Source organism: Halyomorpha halys, unplaced genomic scaffold (genome assembly GCF_000696795.3).
Source record: "Halyomorpha halys isolate HHAL.00 unplaced genomic scaffold, Hhal_1.1 Scaffold178.1, whole genome shotgun sequence".
NCBI lineage: Eukaryota > Metazoa > Arthropoda > Insecta > Hemiptera > Pentatomidae > Halyomorpha > Halyomorpha halys.
Genome location: NW_027105168.1, coordinates 1,551,345 through 1,568,038, shown reverse-complemented (window position 1 = coordinate 1,568,038; position 16,694 = coordinate 1,551,345). Strand labels below are relative to the sequence as shown.

General features: G+C 30.6%; 1 long non-coding RNA gene across 4 annotated transcripts; it reads right to left on the bottom strand.

The window, feature by feature from the left end:
- Window positions 1-12: 12 nt before the first annotated feature.
- Window positions 13-14,998, bottom strand: LOC106679131 (uncharacterized). Of its 4 annotated transcripts, XR_001342902.2 has the most exons (6): window positions 14,870-14,998; window positions 12,120-12,305; window positions 10,968-11,080; window positions 8,652-8,844; window positions 3,666-3,762; window positions 13-263 (listed from the first exon to the last, which is right to left on the bottom strand). It is a non-coding gene; the product is annotated as an uncharacterized lncRNA (long non-coding RNA). The 4 variants fall into 4 exon arrangements; XR_001342904.2 differs by lacking the exon at window positions 10,968-11,080 and having other exon boundaries at window positions 14,870-14,997; XR_001342903.2 differs by lacking the exon at window positions 12,120-12,305 and having other exon boundaries at window positions 14,870-14,996.
- Window positions 14,999-16,694: the final 1,696 nt, after the last annotated feature.

Sequence of the window (16,694 nt, the reverse complement as noted above, 5' to 3'; positions counted from 1 at the left end):
AAAGATTAGTAATAATAAAAAATAAATAAAAGTAATATAAAATATATAATAAAAACTTAAAGATGCATGAAGACAATAGAAAGTTTAAAATAAAAATAACTAATTAATTATAATTTGTCAGTACAAAAACAATACAAATGATTTTTAAAACCATTTTCTGATAAATACACAATCATTACGGAACTAAATTAAAAATTATATTCTTCATTTAAATAATAACTTAATTATCTTAATCTTGGCATTTAACTGTCATCACAATTTGTCTGAAAAGAAAAAAATTGATGATGAGAGACAATATATTATTTAAAAACTTATATTGATAATTTGTTATAAGTAGTTGCCGGATTGTGATTGAATCTGTTCGACAGATTGATGTTCATTGGAACCTCGACAAAATTTCAAAATCATTGTAATACATCTATTCCATACAATGCCAAGCATTGTATGATAAGACAATAAAAATATTCACTGATAGATGAATAAAAAACAAAAGAAAAAGAACGAAGTAAATTAACAGAATATGGATATAATGAATAGAATATAAAGTAGAGAAATGGGTAAAAATAGTGAAATAACAATTAATTGAATTAAAATTACTTCTAGTATATCTTTATTTACAAATGTATAAAAAAAAAATTATACATATTTTTAAAAAATACAATAAGTAAATGTGATCACATGATTATGTTGGGAAGGAGTCAAGTAGGTGTTGTAGTAATCGGAATCTACGAATCCACTTCCATTAATTATTATTCTATTCTATATATTCCACTGTAATTCATACTAAAATATACTAAACTATACATTATTTTAGTTAATTTCGTTCTTTTGTATCTTAATTTACGTATATTTTTGTAATCTTATCATACTTAAAATATTTTTCTCCTTTAGCCCCGAAAAGAGCGGCAAAATCTTGGTTAGAAATAACTAGTTGTTTTTGCCATTTTGTGTTCTATTTTTGACCATCACTCGAACCAGCTTCATACAACTAATAATTTTTAGTTACGCCGCAATGCTATAATGAAGCTATTTACGTTTTATAGTATAGTCGAGATAAAGCTTTTATTTGAAATTGAATCCTGTCTGTGAAACAGTAAGATACCTGGGAATTCACCCAGATCGCCGGCTTACCTGGAACCACCATATCAACATTAAACAAACTCAAACCTACACAAGGTTAGCAATGCTATATCCTACCCTAAATTGAAAATCAATTTTTTTAATTTATTTATTGATATTTACAACTGTACATAAAAGTAAATTTGAGGAAATCATAACGGTATGGTACAAGCATGTAGAGAAACTACCCAATGGTAGCACTCTAAAAACATTTTTACAATATAAGGTCTCTAGGCCACCTTCTTTCCAGACGCCTCGGAGGATTGTCCGGAATAAAAGAGGAAGCAAGATTAGAAACTAATGGGTTTGAGTGGTTAGGGAGTTTATAATGGAAGGAATGATATCTGGTTCGGGCTAGATCAGTTACAAATGGAACATTAAGGTCTTTGTGGATGATTTTATTAGTGAAAAAGTAGGGAGCATTTAGGATTTTACGAAGGATTTTGGATTGTAAGGATTGGATACGAGAGGAATTCGAAGGTTTAGTGGAGCCCCAAAGCTTGTCAAGATTGGCCTTATAATTGTCATGTAAATCAGTCTTTTGAAATGAATTGGAAGTTTGGAACGTTTGTCTAGTAAATGCTGTAATAGTCGAAATCGACGTGCAGTTTCCTGTCGTTTCAGCCTTGTGTGAGGATTCTAGGTTAGTCGTTTGTCCAGATCTGTTCTACATGGGTACGGCAACATTATTGAACTATACTGTAGGACAGTCAGTAGGTTTACAACGTAGGGTAAAGGTAATTTGATGAGATTTGTTAGAATTTATTTTAATTCTCCACCACCATTCTTCGAGGGCTGTGATATGGGATTGAAGAGTTTGGGGATGCAATTAAAGGGTTATTATTAACAGTGAGCACACATGTGTCATCTATACGTGGTGAGGATAGTGTTAGGATTGGTTGGGATGTCAGCAGTATAGATTGTGTAGAGGATTGGACCGAGGATACTATCCTGAGGTTGTACGGCTGTGAAGTCTGGGAAGCGGCATCCTTTACGAAGAGGAAAGAATTACAATCTATTTAAAACAAAGTTCTAATAATCGCAGTGGATGCTCCTTTATTTTTAATTGCAGTGAAGTCGAAAGAGAATTACATCAAGATGGGGTTCATGAAGTTCCACTCCCAGTTACCGACAGTTAAAGGAGCAGCGACCTACTCGGGAAACCCAACCTCAACCCGAAGACTGAAGCCCAGGCTGCTGCAGGACATTCTGTTATAAGTTCTATGTTTATTATTCACAATACGTCTATTTATCATTATTATTATTATTTTTTCCTCACTTGTTTTTTTGTTTTTTTTTCAAATTAGCATGTTTTGTTTTTACCATTTGATGGCAATTGTTTGTTTAGTTAGGTCTACGAATGCCGTTATTTATTGTTATTTTGTTATTAATTTTACTTTTCTCTTTCATTAAGAAGCATTATTTTTATATATATATTTTATCTTATTTTCTTTTAATTATAACGTTGAATATAGTAAGGGCGTCTTTTGTACAAGATTATACTCCCCAATATAATCAATTATTAAAAAAAAAAAAATAAATAAATAAAATAAAAAAATAAAGGAACCGTTTTATCAACCATTTAAGACCCGGCCGATCTGGTATTAAGTAAATAAATAATAATAATCATATGTAGCTTTTAAGAAGCAACATTTCATAAAAAATGTGCTGAAAGATCAATACTTGGTAAATTTATTTTGAGAAATCTATATCTCAAATATCTCAAAAACCATTCGACATACAGATGTCTATTAGCATTAAAATTAAATCTAGATTAATTCACTACACTGTAGTTAGTAACGTTTATCTTCGTAGTAGTAGTTATTTTTATGATTTTTGAAAAATATATCTCTGGAACCACAGGACGTACATATGTCTGCCATCACTCAAAACAAAGATAATTTAACTTACAATAAAGTAGTTTATGACACTTATCTTCGTAGGGGTAATAGTTTTTATGATATTCGAATATGAATATAACTTTTGCACATTAAATTTTGTCTGAACATCTAGAAACTATAAATCAATTTATCTTAGCAAATATCATGAAAACTATTTTTTAGTAAGTTAAACTAGCTTTAATTTGAGTGCTAATATACATCTGTACGTCTCATGGTTTTTGAAATATAGATTTTCAAAATAAATTCACCAATTTCTGATAAATGTTTTATGAAATGTTGCTTTTTGAAAAGCTATATCTCGAATACTATTGAACGTAAATAGCTCTATTAGGGCTCATATTTTAGCAAATTTACTCTACTTTAAATGATGCTCTCTTGGATTTTCTATTGTTGTTAGTTGCAAAGATATAGAGCTCCGAATAAAAAAATTAATTATTTTTAACGTTTTGAAACAGCCGCCATTTTGTTTTCCACCTACCTATACTTTGCGGACTCAATTTAGATGAGTAATTATACATAGTTTTCATTGAAGTAATCAAAAATTAAGGTGAAATATCTGCCATTTTTCTCTTCTTGGGCTCTTATATTATTATATAATGCAATTTTATTATCGTACTTTAAAAGATGTTATTGTTCTTATTTTACCTGTCATCGTAGCAACAATAATATTTACCAACGGCTGTACAACAAGTAATGTTATGTTGTTTCGGACAGCAAGCTGTAAACGAGCAACGTTTCGTCCCTTGAAACAGAAAAATATTTATTTGTAATATATGTAGAAATCAATTTTTTTATATATATATATTTTATCAGTTAAATTTTGATTATATACATCGATGCATAAGTAAAACCTCTGTGTCTTACTTATAAAGTTTGCTTTAGAAGAAATTAGATTTCAATTGAATTTTTCTTTCTTTTTTCAATTGTTGCTAAAAGATATCATAACTAAAATCCAGCCAGAATAATTCTTTAAGTTATAGTTTTAGTATTAGTGAGAGTATCTGGAAAGTTATTAACGTTAGATTTATTATTACCATTAAAAAAAATTACTTAAAAACTTAGATTTTAAATACACCTAATAATAAATAACCAAAACACACATATATCATTACTAGGGATAGGATTTTTATGTGCTAAAAAATCTGAAATATGTACATAAATATGTCCTAATAAATTGTCAAATATTTAAAAAAATATATTTATAAATTATGTATTATTCAACAATATAAATTACTAATTAATTAGTAATTTTATAACTTAAAAAAAGTTACATAAATATGTATTTATTATATATTATATGAATAATATTTAAAAGAAATTATGTTAAAATATGTACAAAAAATGTACTTAGAGAAAACATAGCTATTCAATAACAAGATATTAATTAGTAATTGTAATTAAACTAGGGGAGTGAAACAAGACTAAGATGAGAAAGGACCATGGGAAGGGGAAAACAGAGAAATGGATTGAGGAGTAAACAAACAAATTTTAGGAAAATGACACAGGAATAAGACCCTTGCTCTTTTTAATTGATTCTGAGAAATTCTCGATGTAATTCTGTGTGAAAATTTATTATTGCCACTGCTTTTAATTTGTGTTCAAAGATGAAAATACGGAATTTTTACGCACTATTTATGATAAATGATAAATTACACCTTTAAGTTTCTTGCGTTCTCTTGAATTTTACGTAGTTGCTGCAAAAAATGTATTTACAATTGAACAAATAATTTAAAGAAATACATGATTCAGGACAAAATATCTAAAAATATGTAAAAAATAACAAATATTTCAGAAAATATGTGATTTACAACCAAATATGTTACAATATGTAAAAAAGACCAAATATTTAAAAATATATGAAATAAAAATGGATTCTTTTAGCAAGAAATGTCTTGAAACATCGTTAGTTAGTGAGGAATCGAAGATATCATGGTCAGGTAAAAATATGTGAAAACATAAAAGTCCTATCCCTAATCATTACAAATAGTTTAAATTAAAATTAAATGAGTTATATATAGGGAGATGGTCAGGGTTGCGGTCAAAGACCACAACCCTGACCATCTCCCTATATATCAATTTTTACGGTCAACTATACATACATATATTAAATGAGTTATAATTATAATAACATGAATACCAATTAATAAATTTTCTGGTGATCCCACAAACAAAATCTACACTTCTTCAGAAGCATTTTACATCCCTAACATTCTTCACTCATACTGGAGAAATGTAACTGTCAAACTGTTAAATTGTTGAATAGTAACAAACGTATATTAAATAAAGAAAGTTTATTGTTTTTATTAAATTTTTAAAATTTCAATTACAAGAATTTTCCCTACTTCAAAATAATTTTATCTTACTTTAACAATATATGAGATAACTACGACAATTTTTGACTTTTAGGGGAAAATTTTTAATTTTTGAAAATTTTATTTATCTACAAGAATATTTTATTTACTTAAAGTTAAACTGTTGGTTATAACTAGGGATAGGATTTTTATGTTTTCACATATTTTTACCTGACCATGATATCTTCGATTCCTTACTAACTAACGATGTTTCAAGACATTTCTTGCCAAAAGAAGCCATTTTTATTTCACATATTTTTGAATATTTGGCCTTTTTTACATATTGTTACATATTTTGTTGTAAATCACATATTTTCTGAAATATTTGTTATTTTTTACATATTTTAACATATTTTGTTGTAAATCACATATTTTCAGAAATATTTGTTATTTTTTACATATTTTTAGATATTTTGTCCTGAACCATGTATTTCCTTAAATTATTTGTTCAATTGTAAATACATTTTTCGCAAGAGAACGCAAGAAACTTAAAGGTGAAATTTACCATTTATCATAAATAGTGCGTAAAAATTCTATATCTTCATCTTTGAACTCAAATTAAAAGCAGTGGCAATAATAAATTTTCACACAGAATTGCATCGAGAATTTCTCAGAAAGAGCAAGGGTCTTATTCCTGTAGCATTTTCCTAGAATTTGTTTGTTTACTCCTCAATCCATTTCTCTGTTTCCCCCCTTCCCATGGTCCTTTCACATCTTAGTCTTGTTTCACTCCCCTAGTGTAATTACAATTACTAAGTATTACCTTGGGCCGCCCATAGCTCAGTGGTTAAGACACAGTCTTACCAATTTGATGTCTATTGGTGGTGCCGGTTCGAATCCGGCCTGGGACGTTGACTTTTTTCATTGATTGGCGGCCCCATAAAATGAAGAACTTTGACCCCCAACCATGGTTAGGCAGTAAAGGACTCCAATGGGAGTCTTGGCCGAAAAAAAAGAAAGTATTATCTTGTTATTGAACAGCTGTTTTCTCTAAGTACATTTTTTAGTACATATTTTAACATAATTTGTTAAAAATATTATTCATATAATATATAATAAATACATATTTATGTAATTTTTTTAAGTTATAAAATTACTAATTAATTAGTTGTTGAATAATACATAATTTATAAATATACAAAATATTTAGGTTATTTTTTTTAATAAATATTATTCGGAATAATCTTCTGTAATCTGTAAGTAAAAAATGTACGTATCCTAACATTTTTCATTCAATATCTAAACTTTTACTTTTATTAAGAAAGAATAAACCATTTACTGTTACACAACATTTACATTTTAAAATATTTTGTTATTAAATCATCTCTATACATATAAAAGAGAGCTGTTGAATCTTTGTCCGCGATAGATTTTGTTGTTACTTGACCGATTCACAAGGGGTATTTTTCTATATTTGTCCACAATGAACTTTTGAATTACTTGACCGAGGTTATTTATTTATTTTTTTAAATACTAATGCTCACTACTAAAAAATCGTTTACCACACTTCCATATGTAATTCGGTATGTTTACGTGCATTTTTTCAAAATGTTCCGTTTTCGCCATGGGAATATTTAAAGATAATGAAATCCCCGAAAAAAAAATAATTTGAAGAAAATTGAGAGTTTAATATAATAAAATGAATTAGTGGACTGTTTTTAACTCCCAAAAAATATTTTACCAATTTTATTTGCCTATCAGTCTCAGTTGTTTGGATACAGTACTAATATTGAAGTGAGAGTTTTTTTTTCAAAACTACATATGTTACTAAATCTTAATTTTACTTATTATTATTATTTTTACTTAAACCACTGCAAATTATAGTGTAGATTCGTTGAGTAATGTTGAAGCAATTAATTTTGTTTTTAAAATTATGATTGCAACTTTATAGCATGTATTGGTTAATTTATGTTACCAAAACATAATAATAAAGTATTTCATAATGTTTAACTTTAACAAAAAAATATAATGAACTTTAAGAAACTATCGATTATATTCATTATATATAAGCCTCAAATTTACAGCTTATACCGCTGGTACCAACAGATATGCTATTTATTTCAACCTTTCTTTCATGGGATGCTAAATACGAACGTCATCGAATATATTGGATTAATTTATGTTACCAAATCATAATAATAAAGTACATGTGTTTAATTTAACTAAATACATAAATTTATAACAAAACTATGTTCATTAAATCTATATACACCCTCAAATATAGCAATTGCGAAGCATTACCGGGTCAGCTAGTATTTACTAAAAATTATAAGAACATAATGTGGCTCGGGGTAAAGTAAGTTAGCAATTTTTTATTTTATAAAACAGCATTTCATATTCCTTCATAAGGGGTATTCATGATGTGTTAAATGTTATATGTTTTACCATGTTAAATGTTATAACTATAGGATTGTGAGCAGCCCTATTTGAAGTCATGTTAAACGTTAAATGCATAAGAACCCCTAGCAGATTTTCTCAGCAACTTGTTGTATAAGCCTTTATGTTTATAACCTTCCTTCCAGACCTTCATGTTATTGTTTACTTCAGTTTTGATTTAAGTAATTAATTAAAACATGGCTAGAGTGAGTGAAAAGTGGAATTTGTGTGAAAGTTTAGCTTATGAGTGTCTTATTGATCTTCAAACTTGTGAAGAAGAGAATGAAGATGAGCTAATTGACAACTGTATTGAAAGTCACAACAACTAATATGGCGGCGATCTCAACTGGTCTATTGTGTGACGTCATTCTCGATTTAACTGACCAAGTAACAGACTCTCAGCCATGTTAAATGTTATTTCGTTTTACCACGGCAAAAGAAGGCAATTTTTTTCGATTTAACACGAGTTTTTCCATTTAACACGCTTTAACATAGATCATGAATACCCCTATAGTTATATTTATATATTATCTCTTTTCAAGCATCAGAAAAAAAGTAATGATTTCCGTAAGGTGCTAAAAACTAATATCATCTCATATATTGGTTTATTTAAGTTATCAAATCATGATAATAAAGTATACGTATAAGTTTAATTTAACTAAATACAATAATATAAATCAAACTATCAATTGTGTTAATTAAATTAATATTAATCAAATATAGCTATAGCGAAGCATTGCCGGGCCAGATAGTACATAATAAAAATATTAAGGATTCTTAGTCATAATCAAATCGAAAATTTAATATTAATTTTAGTTAATTTTTATGATGATTACTGTTTTTAATAATTATATATAAGCTTTGGTGTGTATATAGATTTTTATTTATTTTTCTAGACATTTACCTCCAGAAGTGGTTTTAGCATGTTTGATTGCATGAGGTACTCCATATACTATGAGAAGCACAGAACACATAAACGCTACAACCAGGAGAACATCAAGATTCTTCATCTTATATTTTCGTGTTAGTATTATACGTCGATCTCGTCAGAATCTACACAGCGACTTATAACGCCAGTATTCTGAAGTTATATATATCTGTAATACAATATATTATTTAACTTATCGGATCAATTAAGATTTACATATTATCTAAATCATAGTATTAAGATTTCATAGTAATGTATCTACTATTTGACAAAAATAATATTAGGTAAAATTTATTGATACCTGATATATATGAGAATCACTACATTAGTTAAATGTTGTCTGATGGCCTGGGTATATTTTAAAGTGTTACAGGTTCCGCAACAATTCTTCTAACCTATAATATCTGATATCTTTCTATCTTAACTTAGTGTAACTCATCGACAGAAGCAAATAGAAAAAAATAAAAGGACATGTTAAGATTTATCAATACGCAAGTTAATTTTTCTCAGAGGGTGTGTCCTGAAGTCTTGGTATTTGTAAACAACAGTTGTCTTATAAAAAACTTATTCAAACTAATTAAACTACAATGATATGGTCAGTAATGGGCCTTGTTTTAACTAATTTTAAATACTATTATAATTAAAGTCTACTATAATAAAACTTACTTGAACCTGACTCTGGACTAATTCTGGTTGAGAATTAGTTAAGTTTGTTGTGGGTAATATTACCTGCTCAGTTGAGGTCAGTAGAATACCATACTCTTCTACAAAGGGAAAGTGAAGCCAAAAAGAAGGGACTAGAATACGTTTGTTAAGGCGTCCCCTTAGTAATCTCGAAACTGCAGCGTTGACGATTCCAGCCACAGCTGGTTGACTTAGTTGCGGTGCCATGGAATAAAACTCGGCCTTCCCACAATTAAAACAGGACGGTAGTCTGTAGGATATTCCCCTCTACAGAAGGGTAAAGCAATAAGAAAACGGAAATCATATGAATCACCTTTTTTGGCTTCACTTTTCCTGACAGCTTACTCTTTCCATTATACGTCTTCCACGAGAAAGGAGTTTAAAGCATTAATTAATTTAAACCATTATTCGTGTGTTTGTTTTATTTCTCCTAAGTTATTAAACTATTGTTATTGGCGTATTAACGTTTTGCATTTTTTTCTAGTTATTTTTAAATTTTTAGACTTTTCTGGTTACATTGTGTTAAATGTGTCGCAAAAACGTTGACTTCCTCTTTTATTTTATTTTCTTAAGGTTTTTATTAAGTGTGAAGTTGAGCCATAAGCTCTAGAAATTAAGTTTTTCAGTATGAAGATACTAATCTTTCGCTATATTGATCTACTAACTTCCACTTTCCTACATATTGAAAATAATTATAAGGAGAGGTTTTGAAATTGTAAAAAAAAAATTATTGATATAATGGTGTAATAAAAAGCACTAAATTTCAGATGTTTTTTGCTATATCACAAAGTTTTAGTTTTTTAGCTCGTTTTTGTCTATTCTGAGGTTTTTTCTTCCCGCCCCTACTGTTTTTACTGCACGAAAATCCTGTCATTGCTTAAAGTTTAGTTTCGCTATTAAAAACTACTTAGGATTTTGTTACAATTATTTTTTTAATTTCTTTTTATCTTACTTGTCTACTCAGGCAAAAAAATTATAAATTGCGTGCCCAATAACATTTGGCTCCATCGACATTGCGACATTATTTATCTGAGCAGTTTTGGCCTTCTATAATAATTCGGATAAGAACATTTTTTTTTCTAAGCCCTATGGGTCGACAGGTTTGATATATTCAGGTAGATAAAACGTCTTGTACTGTATTTCCAATCCATTTTAAAAGGAAAATGGGACTCATCAGACATCGCAATGTCTGTAGACAGTAAGTTACTAGTCCTCAGTCGAGACTGAGTCTGTGTGTGTCCACCACCTCTGTGGCCGTCCTGTCAGTGTCAATGTCCTAAATAATTGGTTCGTACAGTACTGGAAGCTATTAAAAAAAAAATTGATACGCCTCCTCGATATAAATTCTGTAACAGTCGGCAGTTCAGATGTCGTTTGTATGTGGTCCATCTTTGGTCTTTGTAGGGAAGTATGTTTCACTATACGCCTCAGTATACCGCTCTGAAACTGTTGGAGCCTCTTGGCCGTTGAAAGTGCTATATTAGTGAACATGGGTGCTCCCTATAGGAGGGCTGGCCTGAGTACACTCTTGTTAATCATTAATTAGACGCGGAGAGAAAGATTAGGAGAAGTTAGCAGGTGATCAAGCCTGTATGACTTGGTCCTTACCTGCTTGATCTTCTTATTGCAGTGGCGAGCTAGTGTCAGGTGACTGTCAAGGGTGACACCCAGATATACTATGCTTCCTGCAGATCTATTCTCGTACCTTGTTACCCTAAAAACTTTAGGGAAAAGACAATTGTTATTAATAATTCTAATCAGATTTTTTCATGAAGTCATGATAAAATCGGGTTGAAGGTAGCCTCATGCGATTTAAGAGGGGGTGAGGAAATTTGATTATTTGGGAAGAGGTACACTGTATTTTGTATCAGTCTGTTGGATGGGGGGGTCGAGTCTGTTTGTGTGTGTCTGCCACCTTAGTGGCCGTCCTGTCGGCGTCTATGTCCTAAATAATGGATTCGTACAGTACTGAAGGCTGTCAACAAATTTGATGTGTCTTCTCGATATTCTGTCACTGTCAGTAGTTCCAATGTTGTATGAATGCGGTCCGACTTTGCTCTCTGAAGTGAAGTATGTCTCACTATACGTCTGAGTATTACGCTCTGAAACTGATGGAGCCTCTTGGTCGTTGAAAGTGCTATGTTGGTCAGCATAGGTGCTCCGTGGAGTAGGGCTTGCCTCAGCAAACTAATCAGAAAAATATCTTTTTGCCGTATATATATATATATATATATATATATACATATAATGTTCATTATCATCATGGGTAGTTAAAATCTAAATTACACAAATTCGAATATTAAAAACATCCGTCAGTTTCCAGGCCCTCTTACAAACAAAAAACTGCCCGTCTACAGAAAAACATTTCCGTAAAAACTGTCCGTAGCTCAGAAAGTTAGGCCTTGGTATATCGTTCTGAGATCCGTTTCGAATCCGGCCTGGGGGCGTTCGATTTTTCATTAAGTGGCAGTCCCTCAAAATAAAAGCTTGACCCCATTTTGATAAAAAATTTGTTTACTACTGATGTATAGAAATTAAATTTAATTGTTATAAACAAAAAGTACTTTTCCTGTTATAATTCTAATTTTAATATATTTAGCTATAAAATGGTACTTATTGAAATGTTAAGAATACTTTATGGTGTATTAAAATCGAAATTAAATATTATTTTGGTAAATATTTAAGATAAATATAGTTTGCAATAATTCTTTATAAGATTTGGTGTGTGTATAGAGTTTTATTTATTTTTTAAACATTTACCTTTAGGAAAAGCTGTAGGACGTTTTATCGCTTGGGTTGTAGTATTTACCATTAGTAGCTCAGTACACAGAAACACTAGGAGGAAAATACTGAGATATTTTATCTAGTACCTTCACTATATTTCCGGTAGGTCTCGCCACATGTTTAACAACGACTTATAGTTTTTGATATTAATACTTTTTATCCCTGCAATAAAATTTACTGATAGAATAGATCAATGAAGATTTGCAGTTTATCTTCTAAATATCAGAATCAAGCTTATAAATTTATAGATATTTGGGTTATGTGGAAATCAACATTGAGCTTTTCTTCAATCCTTCAAATCTCCTATTTTAGCTGTATTTTTAAATTTTACTCCTGCACAGAGCCAAAAGAAACTAAAACAAATATCTAACTGAAAACACTTTTTTTTTTCTTTAGTGAATGGTTCTTTTGTTTTTCTTCATACTCAGATCCTTCTTCTGATACGCTAATAATATGAATTATATGAGCATCCAAAATTAATGGATTTAATAAAAAAAAGAAATAGCGAAACGATGATTATCTCAGCGGAAATAGTTTACAACAAAATAACTATTAATCCCTTCAACCAATCCTTCATCTTAATCCACCATGATACATTGCCAGTGTATTTTACACCTCCCTGTAAAACCCGGAAAATTAACAATTAAATTAAATTTTTTTATATTTTATTTTGCATAGTTGAATCGAGCAATTGAAAAACGGATTAAAACCATCCACTCCCGCCCTCTATGTTCGTTTTCGGAGTTTTCATGTCTTATTTCATTTAATTTGGTTTATTATTTATTTGTTATTTTATTTTTTTTAATATAGTAAATTTATAAAATGATAATTTTTCGTTATTTGGAAACCAATTTTTGTTTTTGAATAACTGTATCTTGGGAATTATTCTGTCTCCTAGCTGTTATGTTTTTTATAATTTTTCTCTATAATTTTTTTGGGGTCTTTCTACCAAAACCAGGAGAAGTTTTTTATAATGTTTTTATATCATGGAAACATAACATTTTTTTCCTATATCACTTGTTTCAGGAGAAACCACAACAAACAGCGGGTAAATATATATATTGTTTTAATATTAAATTAAATATATACCCTATTGGTCTGAAAATAATTAATTTGATTTTTTTTTACTTACTTAGGCGTACAATGAGCTCCTTTACGAACAGTTTTCCTGCATTTTATTCTCTAAGAACGGAAACATACGTATTTTCTATGTATTAGTTATTTTTTTTTTACAGTTTTTAAAAACTAAATTAAATAAATAAATAATAATAATAATAACGTAACTGTGAAAGAGGTAGTTCTTTTTGCACTCAGAAATGCCAAATATGGAAACGCAGCGGCACCTTGAGGTATTTCGGTATTAACAAAGCTAATAAACCTCATATTGCAGGGGCAAGAGCTACCACAAGATCTTAAGACAGGATTTCTTACATCTATATATAAGAAAGGGGACAGGAATGAATGCCGAAATTATATAGGCATCCGTGTCCAGAGTTCAGTATCAAGGGTTGCAAGAATTGCAAGAATTGCAACAATTCTGAAGGATACAGTTTGTTACCCCGGAGAAACAGTTTGGCTTCACTGCTGCTAATTCTTGTAAGCATATTTCACCTAAGGCAGCTCATAGAAAAACGAATAGAGAAAGGAAGAGGTGTTCACATAGCTTTTATAAATCTAGAACAGGCTTATGATAGTGTACCAAGGCATAAGATGTGGGAATCTCTTAAGAGTAAGGGTATTAGTATTGCCTTAATAAATGCAGTGAGGAGTCTGTACAGGGATGACGAGTACAGAGTGAAGCTTGGCTCTTACTTGTCTGATCCTTGTTCTGCATCCAAGGGTCTTAAGTAGATGCAGTATGTAACATTGTTTAAAATTTATTTACAACAGACAGTAAAGGAGTAGAGCACGTTCTTTGTCGACGACCAAGCGGTGGTCGCATATAGCAGAGATGGCCAGGAAGAAGCTACAAGGTCCTGAAAAAAAAAAAATACAGCCTGTGGGGATGTGCTTCCGTCACCGGGTTTCCTGGCAATGTTAAGTCAGGTTTGTTATATTGCGTTGTCTGTCATCCTTATGTGCTTACTTGATATGACTGATAAACACCATATGAGAGAGAAGATAAGCGAAAATAAAATAAAAAAGATAATTTAAAAATGACTCATTCTCTGATTTCGGCACCAGTTAACTGATAGAGAGAAGAAACTTATAAAAAAACGGAAAAGGGTAGTGGAAGAACACACTCTGAATACCCAACCAAGTTTGTTTATTGACCCACACACGCACATATGTGAGCTATTAAACTTATATATTGAGCATCAGGTTCTGATTTTTTAACATCTCTATTTCTATTCATCTCCCAACTAATACCAGAACCAATAGATATGATTGAGCTCGTGTCATCAATAATTTGACTGAATTTGTGTTATTAGTTTTATGATACTAATATTTTTTGTTTTGTTTTTTATATGAATCAGAGTCAAATTAGTAAATGAAAATATGATTCCATAATAAAAACTTCTTTTACTATTTTGTTACGTTTATTGACCGACACCCGGACTATCTTCTTACAATAAGACTAGTATCAATGGAACGCCCTCTTTCTGATTTGAATTTTTGTCTGATTTGGAAGCTAGGAAACAAAAAGAAGCAAATGCTTGAAAATCCAGTCTCTACTTATAACTGGGGTATGTGTGTAGATTTTCATTTAGTACCCAAACATATACCTCCAATATCCTTTACATCAAATACAGTCATTGCTCCATGTACCATAAGCAGCTACGAAACGCTACGAGGAGAATACTAAGGTTCTTCATCTTCCATCACGACTGCAAAACTGTCAGTAGATGATCCATAACCACATATAGTTTGAGTTAATATTGTCGGGTAACTAATCTTTATAATCCATCAGTTTAATACATATTATAAATTATTTATAGCTATGTATTAAGATGGACATGATTTATATCTAACATGTTTCTAAGATCATTTTATTTATACTTGATTTAAGTGAGAATCAGTCACGTGAAAATGACTGCAGAAACAAGTTATGTGATAGAAGAACTTAAACATTTTTTAAGAGCCTAGTGCCTCTTGAGTTCTGTATACTTCCAACCCCCAACCTCTCCTCCCTTAAGGGTAACTCACTCAATCATGCTTGTACGTTTGTGCCTCCCTTTAGAGGGAATATCCTGTGAGTTTCACAAGAAAAATGTGTCACAGAGAGATACTTGTGCCAATTGAACTTTTTAAGCATAGAAACGAAGACAGATGTAGAGAAAATTTGTAATTTTGTTCACGACACCGAATTGATATTTGGACTTATCAATTATATTGTTAGTTAACACACACTGCTTGATATATAAACGGCTTGTTTTTGAACGACCAATGGGTATAGCACCACCGATAGATCCAGTTTGTCTATATTTTTCAATTACTCTTTTTGCAGTTAACGATGTTAAATCACTATTCCAACCATATTTTTGTACAAAATTTTTGAACTGTGGCCGCCAGACATTCATTACTTTTGAAGTATTGTTTACCAATGAAAAAACTTTGTTACGTGTAATGCTCCATAGGCCTCCTTCCTAGTGCGACATACCGGGGGTGGGAGGTTAAATCTAGAGGTAACCAACCTGTTTTAGCCATGGTGGAGGGGCATGTTTTCATCTCGTGGGACCACCACCGAAATGTAGAAGTCCACCCAGATTGGAAACGGCACCGCTATAGTCGTGAGGTAGTCGCTTAACTCCCTCTGCTAAAAATGGCCCCCTAAACTATCAGCTGTCAAACGGTTAGTTTAACAGAGTCGCCAAGACATTAGGGGTATTCAAGATGTTTAGTTTAACATGTTAAAGTGTGTAAAATGAAAAAAAGTTATGTTAAATAGAGAAATATTTCCATTGTAATACGATATAACATGGTTGACAGTCTGTTACTAGATCTGTTAAATGGAGAATGACGTCACGCAACAGACCAACTGAGCTTGTCACCGTTTTATTTGTTGTGTTAGGTTCCTTACTCGTAGTTTGTGTTTTGTTCTTTCTTCTTTTGTCTTGTGTTTTGGAGTTTTTAAAAAATACAATCAGTAGCTAAACTTTTACACTTCTACTTTTCACTTATTTTATTCACTGTGATCAAAACTTATAAGTAAACAATAACATGAAAAGGTTCGAAAGGAAAGGTTACTAAACAAGTTGCTCAGAAAATCCGCTAGGAGCTCTTATGCATTTACCATTTAACATGACTTTAAATAGGGCTGCTCACAATACTATACTTATAACATTTAATATGGTAAAACATTTTACATTTAACACAATATCATGAATACCCCTATTAATGCACTAATGGTGGTAAATTTAAGTCCTGTGTTAATTTTAACCCCTTCACTGAAGTAAATAATTTTATTTTTTACTCATTCACTTTAGAGAATAATGTCATTAGACTGGCCTTATTAAATAAATTTTATATATAAATTAACAAAATTGAATTAGTTTCTTATTAGAACAAAAAATAAGTTCCGTTTTCAATACGACTGTTCCATAATCTTAA